Source organism: Rattus norvegicus, chromosome 4 (assembly GCF_021556685.1).
Source record: "Rattus norvegicus strain SHRSP/BbbUtx chromosome 4, alternate assembly SHRSP_T2T, whole genome shotgun sequence".
Classification (NCBI taxonomy): Eukaryota; Metazoa; Chordata; class Mammalia; order Rodentia; family Muridae; genus Rattus; species Rattus norvegicus.
In genome coordinates, this window is record NC_141537.1 from 46298954 (window position 1) to 46312359 (window position 13406).

At 38.5% G+C, this 13406-nt stretch overlaps 1 long non-coding RNA gene across 3 annotated transcripts in view; it reads right to left on the reverse strand.

Annotated features, from left to right (window-relative positions):
* LOC102550644 (uncharacterized) overlaps positions 1–13406 on the reverse strand; it is a 186537-nt gene that overhangs the window by 39879 nt on the left and 133252 nt on the right. The gene's annotated exons all lie outside the window — the stretch shown is intronic.

The window sequence follows — 13406 nt, forward strand, 5'->3', positions numbered from 1 at the left end:
GTCTTGCGATCATACTGCAGGTTTATATCTGTAAATTTATATCTGGGGCAGGACAACCGTGGTCTCTGTGGGAGCACAGATTGCAAACAAACTGTCAACCTGGGTTGCAGTCTCATCTGGAAGACTGACTGGGGAAGATAACATTATCTGTCTTTCTCAAGAATTAATTTCTTTGTTGAAGTATGGCCAAAGGTCTTGATTTCTCACTCATTGCTGACTGAAGGAAACCCTTAGGTCTCTGGTGTAGATACTTGGCACTTAACCCTAGTCACCGGAATTCATACACAATCTGGTGATTGTCTTTGCCAAGACCGGTAGGAGAGTTGCTAGTTATTATGTGCTAACCTAAAGTCTTGTACACTTAAGACAGTGACATTAGGAAGATGACTCAGTGAGTTAATTACTTGCTGCAACAAGTATGAGCCTGGAGCTGAGATCCTCAGCCCTGACATAAAAGTCAGGTATAGTGGCTGTTCCTCTAGCCTCTGTGCTGGGGAGGCAGATATGCGGGACTAACTGGTCAACCAGTCTAGCCAAAAGAGTGAGCTCTAAATTTGATGAGATACTCTGTCCTCCCAAAAGTAAGTTAGAAGAAGACACAGAGGGAAATATCAGAACTTGAGCCCTGACCTTTACATGCATAGTACATGCATACTCACAGAGGGTGTGCACCCCACACACATGTATACAGATAAGACAAAGTCAAATGAAAGTCTGAAATGCCACATCTTTTCTATATTTTATTGGTTCTTTGCAACCCACAGAAATCTGCCTACATTTAAGGAAAGAATAGTAAACAGAAGTTGAGATCCACTGGGGATTAGCTTGTGGTATCAACCAGAGTCTGCATGTGTTGTAACTGAGGTTATGAGTAGGCAACCAATGAAGAAGTCTTCTATAGTTATGGGCTGGGGTACATCTAGAATATATTCTCCTTAGTGAATTTTTGGTAATAATTGAATTAAATTTAATTTAAAAATTACTTGGTAAGATTGAATTAAACGAATACATGGTCATAATATTTCTTCATCCTGCTGGCATTCGATATGCCTATGCAATCAAGAGAAATGAGGCGTTACTATGACAGCAGAAGGAAGATAGCAAATAGCATTTGTCAGGTAATTATGAAAACAAAACCTAGAAAGATGCATACCATGGCATGCCTCACACAGGGCTAGAAAGCTTGCAGATGGCTTTTTATCTCTTAGAGCCAAAGATAAAAGAAATTTATTTTGCTTCTCCATAAAGCTTCAAAGCACATAAATTTTCAGCCCCAGTCAAGCTTCTCTTGGAAGAAGCATACCTCCTATTACACCACAGCATGGGAGCCAGTTTCCACCTAACATTCAGCTGCCACTTTCTATTAGCCTTCTCAAAACTGTGACCTTTGTACTGCATTTGGAAAAGTGCAGGGAGACGTAGATGCAGAGGCCAGTGCCTCTTAATGTTTTAAGGGCTGCCACATTAACAACCTCTTCTACGTCTTGTCTTATGCATAAGTAGCAAAATGGAATGAGTGTAAATCAGCTATACCCAGGATTACATAGTCAAGTCTGGTAAGAGTTTAGTCAAATCCTATGTGTGCATTTCATAGACTCATTCTGTCTGCACCCCACTCTTGGTGGCTTGAGGCAGCAGTTACTGCACTTCCTAAATGTAAGAGGTAGAGTGGTTCTTCATCTCCCATGCCAATAAAGCAGATCTTATACCGTTGCAAAAGTATGTCTCTGAGCAAATGGGTGGAGTTGCTTATGTACTCACGGGTTTTTGCTTTGTAGCTGTGTCTTTGAGTTGTAGTCATTAAAGCTTAGAAAGCAAACCAAACCCTGAGGGGATGCCTGGGACATCAATGATAGACTGCCAGTGTGTGTCAAGTTGACAGAAAAGCGAACCTTCACAAAGGCAAATGACACAAATACATGAAATAAGTCCCTTTAAAATGATTGCCTAGAACAGCAGCCATATTTGTAGCTCAACTAATCAACTTACTTGAGATAAATTTGATGAGAAAGGGATGATGCAGAACCCTGGAATTACTTCTACCTAAAAGATGTGTTTGTGGAGGTAAACACGGGGACCACATTGGCAAGGCTTAACCATGAGTCCATACCTTTGTGCTCTTGAATGCGTGCAGACGATGAGTTGTGAAAGAACTTTAGGTTGATAAAGTCACGGTGGTTAATTCACACCCATCAGAGTGTGGAAGAGAACATTGTGTTCAGTGTGACAAAGATAAGACTTTGGGAATTCATTATGAGAAAAAATATGTCACATTGTAAGAGACTGGAACTTTGACTAGATTTACAGACTTAATAGTATACCTTGAGGTCACTCAATGCTTAAGTCTATATTATTCTATTGAGTGTTCAACTGCTTCTTTAACCTGTACTGGAGAATCACCCAACATCCAATGTAACAGCCAACCTTACTTGACTTGGCTTTTCCATGAAGTCAACTTCTTTAACCTAAGCTAATGGAAAGCCATAACTTTGCTATGTACTCCACAGTGCTCCAGCACAGACTAACGCATGCTCGTATGTGTGTTAGGACAATCATTTACTGAAAACTGAAAATAGGCTAAAATCAGCCTTACAAAATGCCTATCTACTATAAACTCTGGAAACAGTTTTTGGGTATTGCTTGACCATACGTGTTATCTGGGTCAGTTGGAGCCCGAGACTTAATCCATTATAAAATACTATTAAAGTTTTCTATAATGTATCCCTCTTTTCCCATGTGATGTTTTCTGTGCTGTTCAATAAATAAAGCCATTTGTTAAGAGAAACACAGGGACAGACTTACAGAGACAGAGACAGAGATCCACAAGATGGCCTTCAGGCAGCCTACAGACTCAGACTCACAATAGACGGAGAAGGAGAATGCAAAACACAAACATAGGGCGGGGGAAGTCTCATAGAACTAAAGTCTAAACTTGCTCTTGGTCATATAACATGCAGTGGAAGCCCTCTGATTCCTGTCTTTATTGGTGAATCAAAGTTTATTATTAATTCATTCAAACCAATACATTTTGGTGTCTCATTGTGAGGAATCTCTAATATATTAAATCTACACATAAGACAATATCTTAGACTTTCAAGAGTGAGACACTGAAAACACGACATTCTTACAAGTGCTAAAAGATAAAAAAAAAAAAAAGGTTTCCTGTATGCTAGGCTACATCCCTATTCCCAACCCAGGTAACAATCTTCTTTGCAAGACCAAGTCAGGTCTATTGAAAATAAGTTCTGTAACCTAGGACTGAGTTACTAAGACAATTGAAGAGGTACAGGGTAAACCTATGAAATTTATATCGATTGGATATTGTTAGCTGTTTCAATCATGAGCATGGTTCAAAGGAATTTCCATCAGAAAACTATTCAGTGGCTAATGAAAAGTCTCATTGGTTTAGAACACACTGGTGCTCTTCCAAAAGACTGAGTTTGGTTCCCAGGAACCACATCAGGTGGCTCACAATTGTCACTCCAACTTCTGGGGATCTGATACCCTCTCCTGGATTGTGCAAGTACCACACCACAGACAGACAGACAGACAGACACTCACTCACACACACACGATTACACAAATAATTCTTCCCTTCAAAGCTCAGGGAGCTATGCAGAGAAGAAAGTGGAAATACTGTAAGAACGAGAGGGGATGAATGGCTTCAAAGAAACAGCCTGATGTAGCTATGAATTCAGAGACAGGGGCAGCATGCACAAGGCCTGCACCACTTAAAGCCAGTTTGGATCCCAGTACTAAGAGAGATGAACACAGGCTCCTACCCCTAACCAAGAAGCTATCACAATTGGTACTCATTTGCAAAGGATAAATCACCCTAATTCAGTGATCTTAGTACATTAACCACACTCCAGCAGTTGATGGCCAACATGAAAATGAATTCAGGGGTAGTTTTGCAGACTTTTTTTCTCAAATTACTTTGGGTGCTTTTTGTCTATTTGTTTTTTTACTTGTATGTTTTGGTTTCCTTTTTTGTTTTCTTTTTTGTTTTTGTTGTTCTTTTTTTTTGCTTGTTTGTTTTGTTTTGTTGCTTGTTTTTTTAAAGAGAGAAAGAAACATCATCAAACCAAGTGAGGGATATAGGGAGGAACTTGGAAAAGTTGGGAGAACAGAAAAGCATGACCAGATTACATTGTATGAACTTTTCAATAAAAATAATAAACTTTAAATACAGAAAATAGGTACTATTTTCTCCCCCTTTTCTTTCAACTTTTATCCTGTTTTTTTTAATAAAGTCACATTCAGAATTGCAAAGATAGCATTATTAATATTGTCTGTGCAATTTGAAAACAACAAATAATATAATTGTGCTGCACTGTTGCAATAGTTATTGGAAGTCCACTTTTTCTGAAGGCCCCTATTGAAGAAATAAGCTTGGATTTCTCACATTCTTTGACGGTAATTATTTTCTCATGTCAACTAAATGCTAAGCTGGTTCCAGAGCCTAACACATCCCTTCACATCACTGAGATCAAAACAATCATTTCAGGCTTAAGTTAAACTACATTTGAGTATGCTGGGTACCCTCAGAAAGTTCTTGTTCCTGACGAGTAATTGTCAAGAAGGAATTTTAGTAACAATTTGGCTAGACACCCCCAGATCCCAAACTTTCCAAAACTAAATGGCAACATTCAAACTGAAATTTTATCTTTAAAAAGACTGGACTGTTTCTCTTGGGCAAAGATTGCATGATTTGGGGGAGAGGGCAGGAAGGAGAGGAAGGAAGAGGGACTGCCTCTCTATGAGCTGATAACGCGGTGGCTAATATCACAGTTATCAAATGCCTTTCACTTAACATGTTTAGAACTAAATGTGGGAAAAAATGCCCTGAGTGAGTCACCACATTGTGTCCACTCGGTCTTGGCAGGTCACCTTGTTCTAGTGAACAAAATGTCTGTTGGGAAAAGCCAAATATGTCCAAGTCGCTTCAGATGTTCATACCTATGTCAGGTGAGCCAGGAGGAAGGAAATATTCTGTAACTGGAGGTGTTGGCAAAGAAAAGAAAATGTGTTCAAATGAAGCCATGAGTTTTCTTGTGATTGTAGAACTTTGAAGCTGGTAGGGAAAGAGTCTGTGCTCTAAAATACCTGTCTATGGACTAGCTCCAATGCTAACATCTATAGCCACCACTCCTAGACACCTTTGGAAAGATGCTGACTATGCAATCCAAGCTGGTCTCAAAAATTACAGTTCTTCTGCCCCAGCCTCCAAAGGCTGTGGTTATAGACCTGTCTAACCACACCTGGCTCAAAACTTTAACTGAGAGGAATCAAATAGCATGATGGAAGAGTTTATGGACTAGGACTGGCCAATCTCCCCTGTATGTTCATATAGGAAACAAATTCACATAATTTTGATAAGCTACATTTCCTAATCTAATGTCCTGCATTTATCTCACTCCGTCGCATTATATAGTGTCTAAACAGATGGTCAGTATAGGAACAAAAGTTTAATTAGGTCTCAGGAGTGCAGTGGGTATATTCATTTAAAAGTCTTCATTACAAGCTATCTTAGCCTTAAGTCAGCAGATCCTTTTTATAGCACAGTTAAATACAAGGGCGCCAGGCTCAGATCACAAGGTGCTTCATAAAACACAACCACACACATTGGAAACAGCAATTCTCTCTGTTTAAGGGAGCCATTTCGCTCCTCTTCTAACACTTACTTTAGCTTGTGCATCTATTACTTCAACAGTCTCTTCTGTGGTACATGGTTTAGATGACATATTGTTCATTGTGAACAAGAGTTTGGGGACAGAAGGTTATAGCTCAAGTATTCACAAGCATTTCCTGTTTGCAGTATCTCCCTTTTCCTCTTAGACATGTGTTTTTTCCATTTTCCAAAGCTGCTTGTGTGCTTAAGTTCCATTCAAACACTCGTTTGCGCGCGCGCACGCACACACACACACACACACACGCACACACACACACACACACACACACACACACACACCTTAGTAATCAGTATTGGACTGGAGAAAGAAGAATTCCACAAATGGAACTGTCCCAAACTGTCATATAAATCTTGGAAAACTTAAGTAAAATATGTGTGCACTGTAGTTAAGGAACCAAAATTCACAAAGATCTTGAAATGTTAAGAATAAATTCTCAGACAAAGAGATATGCCAATATCCAAAGATGAATAAGAGCTACACAAGCCCCAGGTTGCAGTCTATTGACAAACAGTCCCACAAAAGTGTAGTAAAATAGCTACCAACATCATAACACCTATAAAGACGAGAAATACCAGGTGGCATAATCAGTCCTGAAAGCAATTTAGATTGTTTTCTTTGTGAGTGGGGTGCTATGTTCCCCCTAGAATGTCACTAAATAACAGCATCCTATAATGAAGACATGGTGAACAAAACCCAGAACACGTTACTTTTAGTATTATTACAAAGTATTTTAAAATGGAATGCATTTCCTTGCTCTGTCCACTACTACTTACCCTCACCTGGTTTGTGTTATTAGTTTTCCATTTTTCCTTTTATTTACATGATGACTGACATACTTACTCTTATGTTTTCTGACTAGCCAAGTTTAACCAGAGTTGTTTGTTTCCACTTCCACTCAGGTATGCATATGTCTCCCATACCTCTTACTGTCCTAAGGTTTGCTCTCTGTGTATACGTACTTACTGATAAGTGGATGTTGGCCCAAGGGCTCAGAATAACCATGATACAACCCACAAACCAAATGAGCCTCAGAAGGAAGACCAAAGTGTAGAGGCTTCAATCCTACACAGAATGGGAAATGAAATAATTACAGGAGGTAGAGTGAGTGAGGAAGAGACCTGGGAGGGAGAGAGGCAGGGAAGGGAAAAAAGGAGAGGCAGGATTAGGTATTTGAAGGGACAGGAGAGAAGTACATGTGGTCAGGAAATAGAATAGAAACATGTAGTAGGGGGTGGGGAACTGAGGGTAGCCACTAGAAGGTCCCAGACTCTAGGGAATTGAGAGGTTCCAGAACCCAATGATGATGACTTTAGCAAAAACACCAACAAAGGGGAGATACAACATGTAGAGACCACCTTCAGAAGATAGGCACAGCCCCTAGTTGAGGGACATCTCACATATATCTAAAAATTTTTAACACAGAAATGTTCCTGTCCAAAGAGAAGACAGGGACAAAAAATGGAACAGAGACTGAAAGAAAGGCCATCCAGAGACTGCCCCACCTAAGGATTCAACCCATCTGCAAACATCAAGTCCAAACACTACTGCTGATGCCAAGAAGCACTTGCTGACAGGAGCCTGGTATGACTGTTCCCTGAAAAGTTCTGCCAGCACCTGGCCAATACAGATGCAGACACTCACAGCCAACCACTGGAATGAGACCTAGGGGAAAGGACTGAAGGAGCTGAAGGGGGTTGCAACCCCATAGGAAGAACAATATCAACTAACTGGACCACCCAGAGCTTCCAGGCTCTAAATCACCAACATTAGAGTATACATGGAGGGAGCCATGGCTCCAGATACATATAGGGAGCAGAGGATGGCCTTATCTGACATCAATGGGTGGAGAGGCCTTTGTTCCTGTGGAGGCTTTTGGCCCCATTGTAGGGGACTGCTAGAGCATTGAGGCAGAGTGGGTAAGTGGGTAGAGGAGTACCCTTATAGAGGCAGAGGGGATGGGAAGTGGGGAGAGCGATATGCGATGGGGGTTTGTGGAGGGGTAACCGGGAAAGGGGATATCATTTGAAATGTAAACAAATGAAATAATTAATACAAAAATTGCCAAAGTTAGTATGAGATCAGGCAGAGCAATTTAGTCAGAAGCTGAGAGAGGCTTGGAAGAATAGATTGTACAGAAGCTGAAAGCTTCCAGGCCTAGGCCTACGAATGTTAGAACAGAGAAGGAAATGCTTTGGGCTCAGCCCAAACTGTGTATTCACACAGCTTATGTATGGCTCTCATCTTATCACTTCATGGCCCCTCTTTGTGCCTGGAATTAGTCTTTGCAGCTATTTCTTTTCATTATGAGCACTGCCCTTTTACTTCGTGGAAACTGCATTTTGATGCACTTTAAAAAGACTGCCCAGTCTTTTCTTTTGTGACTTTTTATTTAGTATAATATTCAAAAATTACTGACAACCTCATAAAGCTTTTTCTAATGTTCTCTAGGTTTTAAAGGTTTGAATCTTATTTTTAGGGTGTTTATCTAGTTTGGGTTTGCTTTTATGTGGTTAGGTAATACTTTAGCTCCATTCTTTTGCATATGGGTATTCAGCTTTCCCAGTATCATTTATTAAAAGTATGATTTTGCTCATTGAATAGTATTTTTCTGTAAAAAAATCATCTTATAATACGTGTAAGTATTTTGGTAGTAAATGCATTAAATCTGTATAAGCTTTGGGTAGTGCTGACATTTTAACCTTATGAAGCTTTCTCTTACATGTGTGCTTCCAGTTGTCTATGCACACTCTCCATCTCTTAGTCTTACGGTTTTTACTAGGCGTTCTTCTCCTTGGCTAAGTCAACTCTTAAACATTCTAGTGTGTTTTATGACATTTTAAGTGACATTGTCTTTATAATTTCTCTTTTAGCTTGATCGCTATGGGATAATAAAATTCATTATATTTTGTGTTGAGTTTTAACCTACAACTTTGGTGAATTCATTAGGGCTAACAAATGTGTTTGCTTGTGTGTGTGTGTGTGTGTGTGTGTGTGTGTGTGTGTGTGGTGTGAGTGTGGGTATGTGTGTTTACATATATGATATTATCTGTAAACAAATTTCCCCTATTGAATTTCTATATTTTCTATTTCCCTGTATTGAACAAAGATCCAGACATAATTTTTAGAACTATATTAAGCTGGAAAAGAAGAAGTAACATTCTGCCTTCTTTCTGTTTGGAACAAATATGTTTGGAATTTTGGAAATAGCTCAGTGCCAGGTCACTTGCATAGCATTTGTGAGACTCCAAGTTTAATTCCTAAGATTGAAAAAAGAAAGCATTGGAACTCTTAGCCACAATATGATGGCAAATCCTTTGATAATTTATGATTATTCTTTGTGATCTTGCGAAAAGACATTCTAGTCTGCCCTGCAAACTATTAATAGTTATACCGAATACTACAGGTGATTGGTCTATAGATTCTCAATAAATTTTAAAATCAAATGGAAAGTAAATACCTAATGATCCCAACATTATAAAAAAATCCATAAACTAGAAAAATGTATAAAACTGTGGAAGTTAAATAGTCTTAGTCAATAGTTTAGAGACGTAACTAAACAAAATTGAAACAAATACTTAGAGTTGATCGCAAAAGCAACTACAAGTCAGTATGGAAGCAGTGTTCAGAAAGGAATTTACAGTTACATTTACTTACAAGTAAACAAAACAAAAGAATAATTTAGACCAGCAGTCTGACATGAAAAAAACAGAAAACCAAAAGTAAATCAATGCTGGAACTAGCGAAGACAGGAAATGACAAAGAGTAGAGATAAATGAAATAAAAACAGAAAAACAGTAGAGAAAGAGCAGCAAAATAGAAAGTGGATTTTTTGAGAAGAGTAACAAAATTGACAAATATTTAGCTAGACGAATAAGAGAAAAAGAAAAGACCACAAGTCATCTACATCATAAATGAGGCATTTACATTAATACTGATTTTTACAGAAACAAGAATTAAATACACGGTAGGAATAGTTATACTATAATATTAGATATTATAATAAAATAAAAGATATCCTAGAAACGAAAATCTACCCAGATTAATTCATGAAGCAGAGAATCTGAGTAGTCCCACAATGTTAGACAAGTGTTTCGATGTTAAAATATCCACTGACACAAAAAAGAACAAACAAACAAAAACAAAACAAAACAAAACAAAAAACCAAAAAAACTGCTGGACATGATGCTTGTACCAAGCAATTCTTTTTTTTTTTTTTTTGACCTCCCAACAAAAATTGATTTTTATGTACATGCATCTCTCAGTGTGTGCTGTGTGTGTACAGAGGTCCACAGAAACCAGAAGAGGTCATGAGACTTCCTGGATACAGAATTACAGCAGCAGTGACACAGACAGTGTGGGTCCTGGGAACCCCCTGTCCTTCAGAACAGCAGCAAGTGCTTTTAACCACTGAGCCATCTCTCCATCTCCTCATGGACTAATTCTATCAAACATTTAAAGAAGATTCAACAGCAGTTGAATTCTCCAGTAAGTTGAAGAGAAAATGGCACTTTTTAATTGAATGTATTAGGTCAGCATTATCATGATAAAAAGGTAAAACAGAGGCAAGAGGGGAAACTCTTTTGCATACTGCTTTAGTTTTCCCAACAAAATCTGAGCTAGTGGAAGACACCAGAACTTTATAGTCCACCTGAGGACAAAGCACTTTTTATTTCTGTAATGTAAGGATCATAGAAACAAGACAAACCAATCACATTGACGAGGAGAAGGGAAACACCAAGATAATTATCTTGATCTACACAGATAAAGTGTTGGATGAAATACAACACCCTTTCATTGTAAAAACACTCAACAAATAGGGAAAAGAAAGCTACCTCAACATAATAAAAACTATAGTTTAAAGTCTGAGTGTGGTGGTTTGAATATGGTTGGCCCAGGGAGTGGCACTATTAGAAGGCATGACCCTCTTGGATTAGGTGTGTCATTGTAGGCATGGGCTTTAAGACCCTCATCCTAGCTGTCCCAGAAGCAAGTCTTCTGTTTGCCTTCAGAACAAGATGTAGAGCCCTCATCTCCTGCACCAAGCCTGCCTGGATGCTGCCAAGCTCTCACCTTGATGGTATTAGACTGAACCTCTGAACCTGTAAGCCAGCCCCAATAAGTGTTTTCCTTATAAGAACTGCCTTGGTCATATTGTCTGTTCACAGCAGTAAAACCTTAACTAAGACACTGAGTTAAAAACTTAGTGACTGTTACACTCAATGTGGAGACAGAAAGCCAAGAGCTTGCTTTGCCTTGTTAGCAATATAGAGTGGACTGCACTGTCTGTTGTTGGGCAGTGAGCTGTGTAAAGCTAGAACTAATTCAGAGTTCTGTGAAGTTCTATTGCTTATCTTTTGTCTGGCCCTTCTTTCCACTAGTAGACTACATTACCTTATCACTTCTTTTCATATATTTTGATGGTTTATCAGCAGATTGATATACATATGTATGTAAACATGATGCAAATATTCATTATCATAAAACCATTTAAATACATACCATATATGTTATTAGTATACAGTGGCCTTCTTTGACCCTTGATTTCTTTCATTTACTGTATCTGCATAGAACATATTTTTCCATCCTATTATTGCCAGTCTATTTGTGGCTCCGGATCAAAAACACCAGAGTCGATAGTCCGTTATTCATCCCATTAATTTCTTTACTATGATTGGGTTTTTTAATCTATTTATATTCAAATTAATTAATAATAAGTCAGAGCTCACTTTTGTTTTGAATTTTTTTTTCCTTTCACTCAGGTTTTTACTATATTTTTAGCAGTGCACACAGTGATTGTTTTAGCAGGATATTTCATGCATATGTATCATTGTGCTTCGTTCTACCTCACACCTGTACTGCTTGTCTTGCCTGTCTTTGGTCACTGTACCATGCTTTACTGACCTACTTAGTACTTAGTTGATTTTATCTAGTGAAACAGTTAACTGTCTTTCTCGTTGCTTTTATATACACTCAATAGCTATTTCTTTGTGAGGATTCTACTCACCATCTTGAAATTGTAACATCATTAGTTCCAAGTTAAATTCAGTGGGATACGAAATCCCTCTTCTTTATTCATTTCTAGCCTCTTGTTGTCTTGTGTGACAAAGTTATCACTTTGCTTAGTTACTTTTTTTAAACAAGAAATGAATTCCAAGAACTATGACAGTAAACAGCGTTGTCTTTGAACATCATACAAATCTAGGCAGTGTATCTACTGCTAACATAGGCTATATGGCACAATCTACACAAGTATGTTCAGTATGTCATTGTGACAGAAGTTAATGGTAGCTAGTCATAGTTACAGGCAGAAGAAAAGCAAAATGTTTGCAGCTATCCTGGTGGAACCAATGTCAATTCCTCTGACACAAAGGTTTTACAAAGAACTTTGTACAGTTCCTAAGCTCAGAAAGTAAAATACAAAGATTCTGGTTCATCAAGAAGTAGACTAACTACTGCCTTTGTTTTTACTTCCTGGTTCTTCCCTCCTCCTTCAAACTCTTTTGGTGGGGTTTTTGGTCATTCTATGTTCTGTTTTTGTAAATCAGACTTCACCATTTGTAGGTCTCCTCCTCACTACAGAAGTGAAAGAAAAGCAAGAATTGTTATATGAAAATGACATGGCTGATGGTAGGAGAAGCAGCACTGTGGTCAACAGCAAATGGGAGAGCAGTTCTGAGAGTGCACATCTTGGAGATGCTCACTTCCATGGTCTCTTGTGACTTCCCTCTCAGGCTTAAAGTCAGAAGCTGTGGGTGAAGGAAACTTGTGGAAGTTTAATATTGTCCAAGAAGTGAAACTCTGTGATTACCTAGACCATATTTATCTTAACAAATTCTGATGATAATCTTCCTAGAAGAAAAAAATAACTATGTTCCAGTTTTTGAAATGCGTAATTTAATCTCTCTTTGACAACAGAAGTCCACGATTTCATCTGTCTCTTCTTGCATATGCAGAGCACAATCCTGCATTTTAACTTTCTATTTTTATGCTTCTTCATTGCCACCAAGTTGTCAATTATCAAATCTGTTTGTAATCCCCAAATGTCTGCCTCTAATTCACTTCTAATCTCTCCTGTACTTGGGAAACGGATAACTGAGGTGTCTAAGAATAAGCGTAGGATGCCCGAGATGCATTCAGAGCAGAGAAGTTTAGATGAACGGTTCAAGCATAGTCTCAGTATTCCTCTACATGACTTCTGCTATACAACACGTCCCCTACCCTTTACCTGTATGGTCAGGGTTAGAGCAACTTTCTGTTTAATTTCTTCTCAGTAAATGAGAAAGAAGTATCAGTTCTCCTCAGGCTGTTAGTTCCTCACAGCTACAAGTAGTGCTTTACAATGGGGGTAAATGCTGCTGTTGCCATTAAGTCAGTCTGTGAAAGTTAAAACTTGCAATTCGATTAGCTTCACCCTGGGCAGTCTGTCCTGCACACACAGAAAAATACAGACATGGTTGTGTCTTTCTACAATGTTGTAAGTTATTAAGTAGCAATAACTTCATAAGCCATGGCAATTTCATGGGTTGCAACTTGCCAATTAGCCCCAATTTCCTGTCTGTTGACTATTGGCTAACATGATTTATTTTATTTCAATCTCAATTGTTGGTATTAAATTGCCATGGTACATCATATTCTCTATGTGTGTCTCTCTGTCTGTCTCTGTCTCTGTTTGTCTCTGTCTGTCTCTCTGTCCCTTTGTCTTTCTGCCTCTCT